Source organism: Rhineura floridana, chromosome 18, assembly GCF_030035675.1.
Source record: "Rhineura floridana isolate rRhiFlo1 chromosome 18, rRhiFlo1.hap2, whole genome shotgun sequence".
Lineage (NCBI taxonomy): Eukaryota > Metazoa > Chordata > Lepidosauria > Squamata > Rhineuridae > Rhineura > Rhineura floridana.
In genome coordinates this window covers 3,642,189-3,651,191 of record NC_084497.1, presented here as the reverse complement: position 1 = coordinate 3,651,191, position 9,003 = coordinate 3,642,189, and positions in this window count along the sequence as shown.

Below are 9,003 nucleotides of genomic sequence, written 5' to 3'. Positions count from 1 at the left end.
CACTGCCGTCAACCTGCAATGCTTTTTCAGTTTTAAACATCACATCCGAAACTCCTGCTGGGCCCAAGGTGTGCATTTTTAGCCTTCCTGCTACTGCAGTGGGCAGCCCCTTTGTTTTTCCCTCATTCCTTTGCACGCCTGCTTTCTTGCCAATAGCTGTAGCCTGGAGCCCAATTTGGAGAAATGTTTGCATGTTCCCACCCCAATTTTCCAGCCACCCCTCCCTTCTCTCCCAAGGGTAATTGCCTTGGCAGTCCCATTTGACGGTAATAGACTTGTTTTAGAAACAGATATTAGAAGATTGTGTATTCAACTCTCTCGCCGTCGCCGCCGCCTCCTCTTGGCTTGGGGGGTGGACAGAGGTTGCTGTCTTAGAAACCTGAGCCGAATACAGGCATCGCTTAAACGAATCACTGGGAAATATATGCGCCTGCTGTCGTGCAGTGGTTAATTTTGGACGGGAGGGAAGTGCAAAGGTTTCCTACGATCAAGCGCCTCTTTTTTTCTGGCTGTTTTCCCTGCTAAGTGGCACTCTCTTCTCTTGTTGCATTTTTTGGGGTGGGGAAATGCCTGGTGGAAATGTCATTGCCACAGCAGGTGCTCAAGCTTTCTCTCTTCTTCCTGGGATCCATAGGTGGGAAACTTGACGCCTCCCAGCGGGTGTTGGCCCTCTAACTCTCCTCAGACCCAGCCGGTAGGATGATGGGAGTCATGTCCACACCGGGCATTTCAAGGACATTTAAAGCATATGGTTCCCCCCAGAGAATCCTGGGAACTGTAGTTCATTAAGGGTGCTGGGAAATGTAGTCTGTGAGGGGTCATCTACAGTTCCCAGGATTCTTTGGAGGGGTGATGCTCTTTAAAGGTATGAGGATGTATCAAACTAAACAGGGATGTAGTTGTGCAGGGCCTCGGGGTCTTAGACCCTTTCCTTTTTGGGGAGCAGGGTCCCTATGTCTCCAGCATCCTGCGACCCAAACAGCATGAAAGGGGAGTCTGTTGGCCACTGAGAAGAGTCTTCTAACATGCTTCCTTGTCCTTTCCTGTGGATTGTAGCCAATCAAAGTGAAAGGAGGCGAGTCAGCCACTGAGAAGACTCCTCTTCTCTTTCTAACACTTCCCTTTCATGCCTATTGGCTCCTAGGGATGTCTGTTTTTGTGGGAGAAGGCATTAACAAGGATCTCATTCTCAACTCAGCCACAAAAAAGGAGGAGGGCTGGCTGGGAGTAACACGAAGAGACCCTGCATTTCTGAACTTGCCACTACACTACTGAAACTAAATCCTACTCTGAGTAGACCGACTGAAATGAATGAACCTGAATTGGACATGTCTGTTAGTTTCCATGGGTTTGCTGTGAAGAGGGCTATGCCCCCAGCTCTGTTGTGGATCTTGCCCCTCATGCACGGGTGTATAAATCTGTGGGGGCGATGGATGGAAAGATCTGTCAATTTTGGCTGTTTCAGGGTTTTCCAGTTGTAAATTCAGTTCTCTGCATTCCTACAGCAGTTTGAGAGTTTTTTTTTAAAAAATCCTCATGAAATTCCTCCTAACAAACCCATTTTTGCAGGCAGTCTTGGCAAGCCGTTTCTCATCATCTAATGAAGTTTTGAATGTTATTTTCATGCATGTGTTCATTTGTGTACACAGTTCCCCCTAATACGCCTTTTCGTAAACGCTGCTCGGTGGGCAACCTGCATTGCAAAAGTTGAACAAGTGCGAATGTCGAAGGACGGCTGTGTTTCAGTTCTCTTATTGTTTCGGAGAGTGCGAATGTGATTGATTTGGCTTGAAATGCAGACTGAATCAAATTTTCTTCCTCGTCTTTTGTGGGGACAAAAGGGGATGGCTGGCCATGCAGTTAGACTTTGCAGTTAGAATCAAGGGGGAAAGTATTAGAAGCCCCCAATGTATAGAGTGGGGCATTGCTTTTGGTCCTGATGATCATCATTTGTATCTTGCCCTTCCTCCCAAAGTTGCTGAGATTGGCAAGGCGGGGGGGGGGGAGGAGAATAAGGAATCTGTTGCATTGTGGTTAATCCTGCTGTTAAAACCCATCTCTCTCTGTGTGTATTGTTTGAAGCGCTGGATTATGATTGTAAAATGACTTTTGGCCCAAAGTGTCATGCATGTATAAACATGACATCACACATGACATCAGGGGTGGGTGACTGGGAGCTTAAGGTGGGCTCCTGATGATTCCTATGGTGCTCCCAGTAGGAGCTTGTCTTGCTCACAGAAGGGTGGGATGGGACAGTTTCCATTCAGTGGAAACCACTTTCGCCTCCAGCGCTGCCCTTTGAAGCCACCCTGTGTGGCTCCTTTCCACCTCTTGCTGAGCTTGGGAACCCCGCGCAGTGGATTCTGACGGCTGGGCGGGACAACCCGGCTGCAAATCATGTGACATCACAATGTCATGGGATTGGCAGGCGGGTTGCTCCCGCCCATCTGTCGGAGTTGGCGCGCAGGGGTATAGATACATGCACGTATAAGCAAAAATTGTAAACACACAGTTGTCAAAAGGCAATGAAATACAAAGCTGAAATGCATTTTTCCCCCTGTATGCTTGTGTGTGCTGATGTGTGTAACCAAGAAGGGGGAGAGCCTGGCTGGGAGTCCAGAGTCTGTGAGTTCAAATCCCCCCTCGTGTCTCCTGGGTGTCAAGGGCCAGCTAAAGATCACCCCCATAGTGAGTGGCTCAGGGGTTACATGCCCTGGCACCTGTGCAGCCGTGGGCAAGCTGCAGAGTCTCAAGTTGCCCCCCGGCTGGCAGTTGTGGACAAAGAAGGGGCTGGCTTGTGCAGCTGTGGCAAGCTGAGCTGGCTAGGACTAGCCTCAGAGGGAGGTCATGGGAAACCCCATCTGAATACCGCTTACCATGAATACCCTATTCATAGGGTCGCCATAAGTCGGGATCGACTTGAAGGCGGTCCATTTCAATTCCATAGTTTGACAAGCAACCGTTCACAACAGCAGTGGTGGGCGGCGACTGGGCAATGATAATGGCGTGATGGACAAGTGGATTGCCCTACCCGCCAGCCAGAGTTGGCCGTAGGGTGGGCCAATATCACTTGCCTTCCAGACCACCTTGCCGTCTTCTGGGCATGCTCCAGCGTGTCAATGTTTCTCTTAAAATGTGATGCCCTGAACCAGACCCAGGACACCAGATGTGACTAGAGTTCCAGGACAGTAGGGACCAAGAGCTTGACCCAAGATAAGCCAGCAGGGAATTTCATGTTTCAGGGATGGTAGTCAGCTTGGGCGATGCTGTTTTGGTTCCGCAGTGGCTTTATACTGAAGCCTGAAAGTGGGCTGGGAAGAATCAGAGGCCCAGAACCTCAATGTGGCCCTCCAGGCTTCTCTCTATGGCCCTTGGAACTCTTTACAGCCCACACCTTTCAGCTGCCTGGCTTCATATGCTCCTTGAGTGTTTTCGCCTGGCTGAAATGTGTCCTTGAAGTCACCTGGATAGAGGAGAAAGAGGTGTGTGTGTCTGTAGAAACTAGCCAACTGCGCAAAGATAAAATTTACATCTGTGCTCCCACCACTGGCCCCTGGGAGGTTCCCCAGGAGGGAATGTGGCCCTTGGACTGAAAAAAATGCATCCTCGCTCCTGCAGTAGTCCACCTGAGCCTTTAGATGGCAGCAACTCTGAGGGGCTCCTCTTGTCCTTTCCACACACACCCAAAAACCAGCAGTTGAGGCTTTGAGTTAAGAGAACAATTGAGGTGTGACCTTTTGGAAGCAACTTAAACGGAACATTTATGTTTAAAAGAGAAGAGCCAGGCTGCAGAGAAGCTTTAAAGAGCCATTTATTAAAGTATGAAAAGGTTGGTTTTTTTTTTTTTGCCTTCCCTTTCTCCCTCTCAGGATTTGCATATAAATGATTGCAAAGGATGGCTTTGGCTGGAAAGAGAGGTGGGAAAAAAGGGGGGGAGGAGTGCTCTTCTCTTCTTAAAAAGTCCACTTGCAGCTGAGCTAAGTGGCTGTGCAAGGTTGGGAGAAATAAGTCAGTAGCAAAATAGGATAATCTGGGCTCCCCCAAGTCCCTGGCTGGTGATCTGTGTTTGGTTTTTTTAAGCATGCAAGCGCTGGAATCTGATTAAGGCCTGTCTGTTTAAAATGGGAGGGGGGTGCACGGGAAAGCAAAAGAGTCTTTTGATGTTTTTATTTTTCTCTGGCCTGGAGAAGTTTAGAGACTGTAGCCCCCGGAACAAGAGTTGTAGAAATGGCTTTACGGCTTTTTTTTTACAATTGACTTTGCAGTCCTTTGCGTTTTGTCGTATCGCGCCGCTTTTTGGTTGCGAAGTGGCTTATAAACCTGCAAATCACAAAGCATAGAATAAAATCTAGCCTATGTCAGTTGTGCATGCAGCAGATATAAAGATCTATCCATTTTCTTTATAGAAAATTCCATTTTTTCTTAATAAAATACTTACTTTATGAATTGTTGTTGTTATGTGCCTCCAAGTCGACTTCGAGTTATGGCAACCCTAAGAATCAGCGACCTCCAAGAGCATCTGTCGTGAGCCACCCTGTTCAGATCGTGTAAGTTCAAGTCTGTGGCTTCCTTTGTGGAGTCAATCCATCTCTTGTTTGGCCTTCCTCTTTTTCTACTCCCTTCTGTTTTTCCCAGCATTACTGTCTTTTCTAGTGAATCATGTCTTCTCATGATGTGTCAAAAGTATGATTACCTCAGTTTCATCATTTTAGCTTATAATGATCGTTCTGGTTTAATTTGTTCTAACACCCAATTATTTGTCTTTTTTGCAGTCCATGGTATGCGCAAAGCTCTCCTCCAGCACCACATTTCACATAAGTTGATTTTTCTCTTATCTGCCTTTTTCACTGACCTACTTTCACATCCACACATAGAGGTCAGGAACACCATGGTCTGAATGATCCTGACTTTGGTGTTCAGTAAGAGGAAGGCCAAACAAGAGATGGATTGACTCCACAAAGGAAGCCACAGACTTGAACTTTCAAGATCTGAACAGGGTGGTTTACGACAGATGCTCTTGGACGTCGCTGATTCTTAGGATCGCCATAACTCGAAGTCGACTTGGAGGCACATAACAACAACAACTCATAATGTAAGTATTTTATTAAGTATTTCATCTTTGCCTTTGAGGACCTTTTCTAGTTCTCTCATAGCTGCCCTCCCCAGTCCTAGCCGCCTTCTGATTTCTTGACTATTGTCTCCATTTTGGTTAATGATTGTGCCAAGGTATTGATAATCCTTGACAAGTTCAATGTCCTCATTGTCAACTACATTATTAGAGGAGCTGTGAATGCTGCCTTTTAACATCCCCTCCCCTTTTTAAAGAGGTTCTAGTCTTGGATAAGGAACTTCAGTCTCGGGGGCCAATTGTGGGCCTCCAGGCTTCTCTGCCCGGCCCTTGATGCTCTCTCTGTAGGCCATGCCCCTCTCTGGACCTAATTCGCCCTGCTTGAGTTCATATGCCTTTGTGTGCTGATCCTGCCTTTTGCATGCCTGGGTGGAGGATACAGAGGAGCATGTGCGGGTGTGTGTAGAAATAAGCTTACTTTACACAGGTAAACATTTACACTCAGTTTTGCCTCCTGCTCAACCCACCTCAGGCTGAGGAAAAAATAAAAGGTTCCCCAGTCTAAGTCACTGGGAAGAGCTAGACTGCTGCCTTGCAACAGGCCTTCCTAGGACAGGATGCAATGGCAAAACATAACCTGTGCCTTGAGCTTTTCACGGAGGCAAGATGGGTGCCTCCACATGACCCTGCGGGCAGCCACTTTCACATCTGAAAGTTAAAAGGCAGCCCTTTCCCCACCACATAGAATTCAGGTTGTGTGTGGATTCTGGAGTGTTTCAATCGGCACATTGATCTAGATGCTGCAGATCTGGGGAGCTTGCTTTTGAATGCAGACCCTCTCCCCCCCCCAATTTCTCAAGCATCCTTTCCATTTTACGCATGCTCTGTCAGCTCTCTAGGCATTATGTGAGGATTTTCCTTCCTTCCTTCAAACACCTGCTCCAATTGACAGTCATCTGCAAGTGGTCCTCCCTCCCTCCTTCCCCATGTTGGAATATTTATGAGCATGCCGTGACACCACAGCAGCTCGTTCAGTGAGGTAAGCAGACAGTTTACAGCCTGGTTCTTGTATTTATCGTGACTTTTTATGCAACGTTGGTCTGGCAGCTGGTGTGACTGGAATCCCCTGGTATAGAAGAGAGTTTGGGAAGGCAAGTATTTGTTGCCACAGCTGAGTTCTGTAAACGTTGGGTTGTATGCAACAAAGTCCTACTCAGAGTTAGACCCACTGAAACATATGAATCTAAGTTAGTCGTGTTTATTAACTTCAATGTTTCAGTGTGGTGCTGTGGTTAGAAAGTCAGACCTAGGACCTGGGAGACCCGGGTTCAAATCCCCACTTGGCCAGGCAGCTCACTGGGTGACCTTGAGAGCAGTCACTGCCTCTTAGCCTAACCTACCTCACAGGGTTGTTTGTGGGGATTACATGATGTGGGGAACTATGTATGCCACATTGCTCTCCTTACAGGAAAAAGTGGAATATAAACACTACTGCTGTTAATAATACTCTTGAGTAGCCCTGGATACCACCTACTGGTGTATTCTGCAACAGGAAGGCTGAAGGTATATTTGGTAGGACTATGCACCACTACCAACCTCCCGGGATCTGGTCTGGGGCCAGATCTGATCAAAAGTCTTATCTTTATCTCCTTAAGCTCCTTGGAGGAGGGATGTAAATGCAATAATCAATGACTAAACATATCCCTACTATTTACCAATCTGTGCTGAGTGCTGGGGAATCCTCCCAGAGCCTGTGCTGTGGGTTGGTGGTTCCCGATTTCAGATAATTGGTCAGTTGCCTGCTTTGGGTGGGGTTGTACTCCCTCTTAAAGAGCAGGTCCATAGTCTGGGGGTGCTCCTAGATCCATCTTTGTTGCTAGAGGCCCAGGTGACCTCCGTGTCTAGGAGTGCCTTTTACCAGCTTTGGCTGGTAAGACAGCTGCGGCTGTTTCTGGACTGGGACAGCCTGACTACAGGCTGGATTACTGTAATGCGCTCCATGTGGGGCTGCCCTTCACGTTGGTTTGGAAGCTGCAGCTGATGCAAAATTTGGCGGCGAGACTGCTTCCTGGGGCAGGGTATCGCTAACATTTCATCCCACTGCTGAAAGAATTGCACTGGCTACCCATTAGCTACTGGGCCAAGTTCAAGGTGCTGGTTTTGTTGCATAAAGCCCTGTACAGCTTGGAACCAGGATATCTCACCCCTTATATACCCAGTCAACCACTGCGCTGTGCAGGTGAAGGCCTCCTGCAGATACCACCTTATCAGGTGGTCTGTTCTGTACAACATAGGAAGCGGACCTTTAGTGTAGTGGCACCGACCCTTTGGAATTCCCTCCCACTTGAATATTAGACAGGCACCATTTCTGTTATCTTTTCAGTGCCTACTGAAGACCTTCCTCTTTCAAAAAGCCTTTAAAGTAGTGACCTTATCCCAATTTGTGTCTCTGTTGGAACTGCATTTAAAACATTATTTTTAATTTATTTTTTTTAAAGATGTTTGTAGATGTTTTTAGTGTTTGGCTCTTTATTTGCTGCCCTGGGCACCTTCTGGGACGAAAGGCGGGATAGAAGTTCAAGAATCATGATGATGTTGGACTTGAACTCCCATCATCTCTGACAATTGGCCATGCTGGCTGGAGCTGATAGGAACCAACAGCATCTGGAGAGCCTCACAGCTTCCTCCTCAGTTGTGTGAGATCGAAGGTGTGATGAGACTGCTGTTGTAGGGAAGGCTTGATGGGGGAAAGGCCTTTCAAACCTCACATGTAGCAAATAACCCAGATGTCCTGATCATGGTTTCCTGTACATGAGCGAGATGCTGGTGCAATGATGCACTTCCATCTCACTCCTCCCCCAGGGCGAGAGCGGGATCAACAATCACTCTGGACCAAGGATCGGGGCACCCCATAGATCTTTGCCTGAAGCCTTCTCCAGGTCCTTCCTCGGAGGGTGGCGACAAAGGAAAAGGCCTTTTCAGTGGTGGCTCTGTCTGTGGAATGCACTCCCCACTGAGGTCTGCCTGGAGCCTTCATTGAAATCTTTTCAGTGCAGGTAAAGACCGATCTTTTCCCCCAGGCATTTGATAGACTGAGATGATTTTGTTATTAGCATGCGGCCAAAACGTCCTGTGGCTGCATTGGGGGGGGGGAGAGAAGGCATTGTTACTTTATTGTCTTCTGTTTATGGAGTGATAGATTTATTTTTGTTGTCAATAATGTTGTAAGTTGCTTGGAGACCGTTGGGTAACAAGGAACAGACAAATCTAATAAATCGTCATCATCTTCTTGCACCTTAATAAGCCACGATCCCCGGGTTCGGATGCAACAGGGAGCCAAGGTTTGCTGGATTGCTTAACCAGGGGAGGAGTACAGTGAGAGGGAGCGCACACTTTCACACTCCTTGATCGTCGCAAGCTACAGGAAACCAGAAAGTCTAGCTTATTCTTACATGCAGACACCGCCAACAGGCTTTTGGAGTGTGACGCACAAAAAAGCATTCTGTATTAATCTTCTAAAAAGAGAGACAAGGTGAGTGTGCTAATTCTCTGCCCATTTAGCAAAACCGTTTCCCCCCTTTTCCTTGGAACCTTCTCATATGCACGCGTCAGAGGCGCTGGCAGCTCGCTTAATGCTTAGCATATGTCTGCTGCAAAAACAGAGGCTTCTCTTCAAGTGGGAGCATTAGCAGATGTGGAATGCTGGGAGGTGTAGGAGTGTAATTTATTTGTTAATATCTATCTATCAAGTGCCCTGCTGAGCTCAAAGCCTCAGTCTTATTTATATTGGATGCCTTTCTCTAGGTAGCTGTAAAGGTTCCTTTTTTTTAGCAGCGGTAAAGGATGCTAAAAAAGAATTTCAGGAACACATAGCTACAGACAATAAAGATCAACACAGAAATTATTTAAATACATCAGTGGCAGGAGACCGTCTA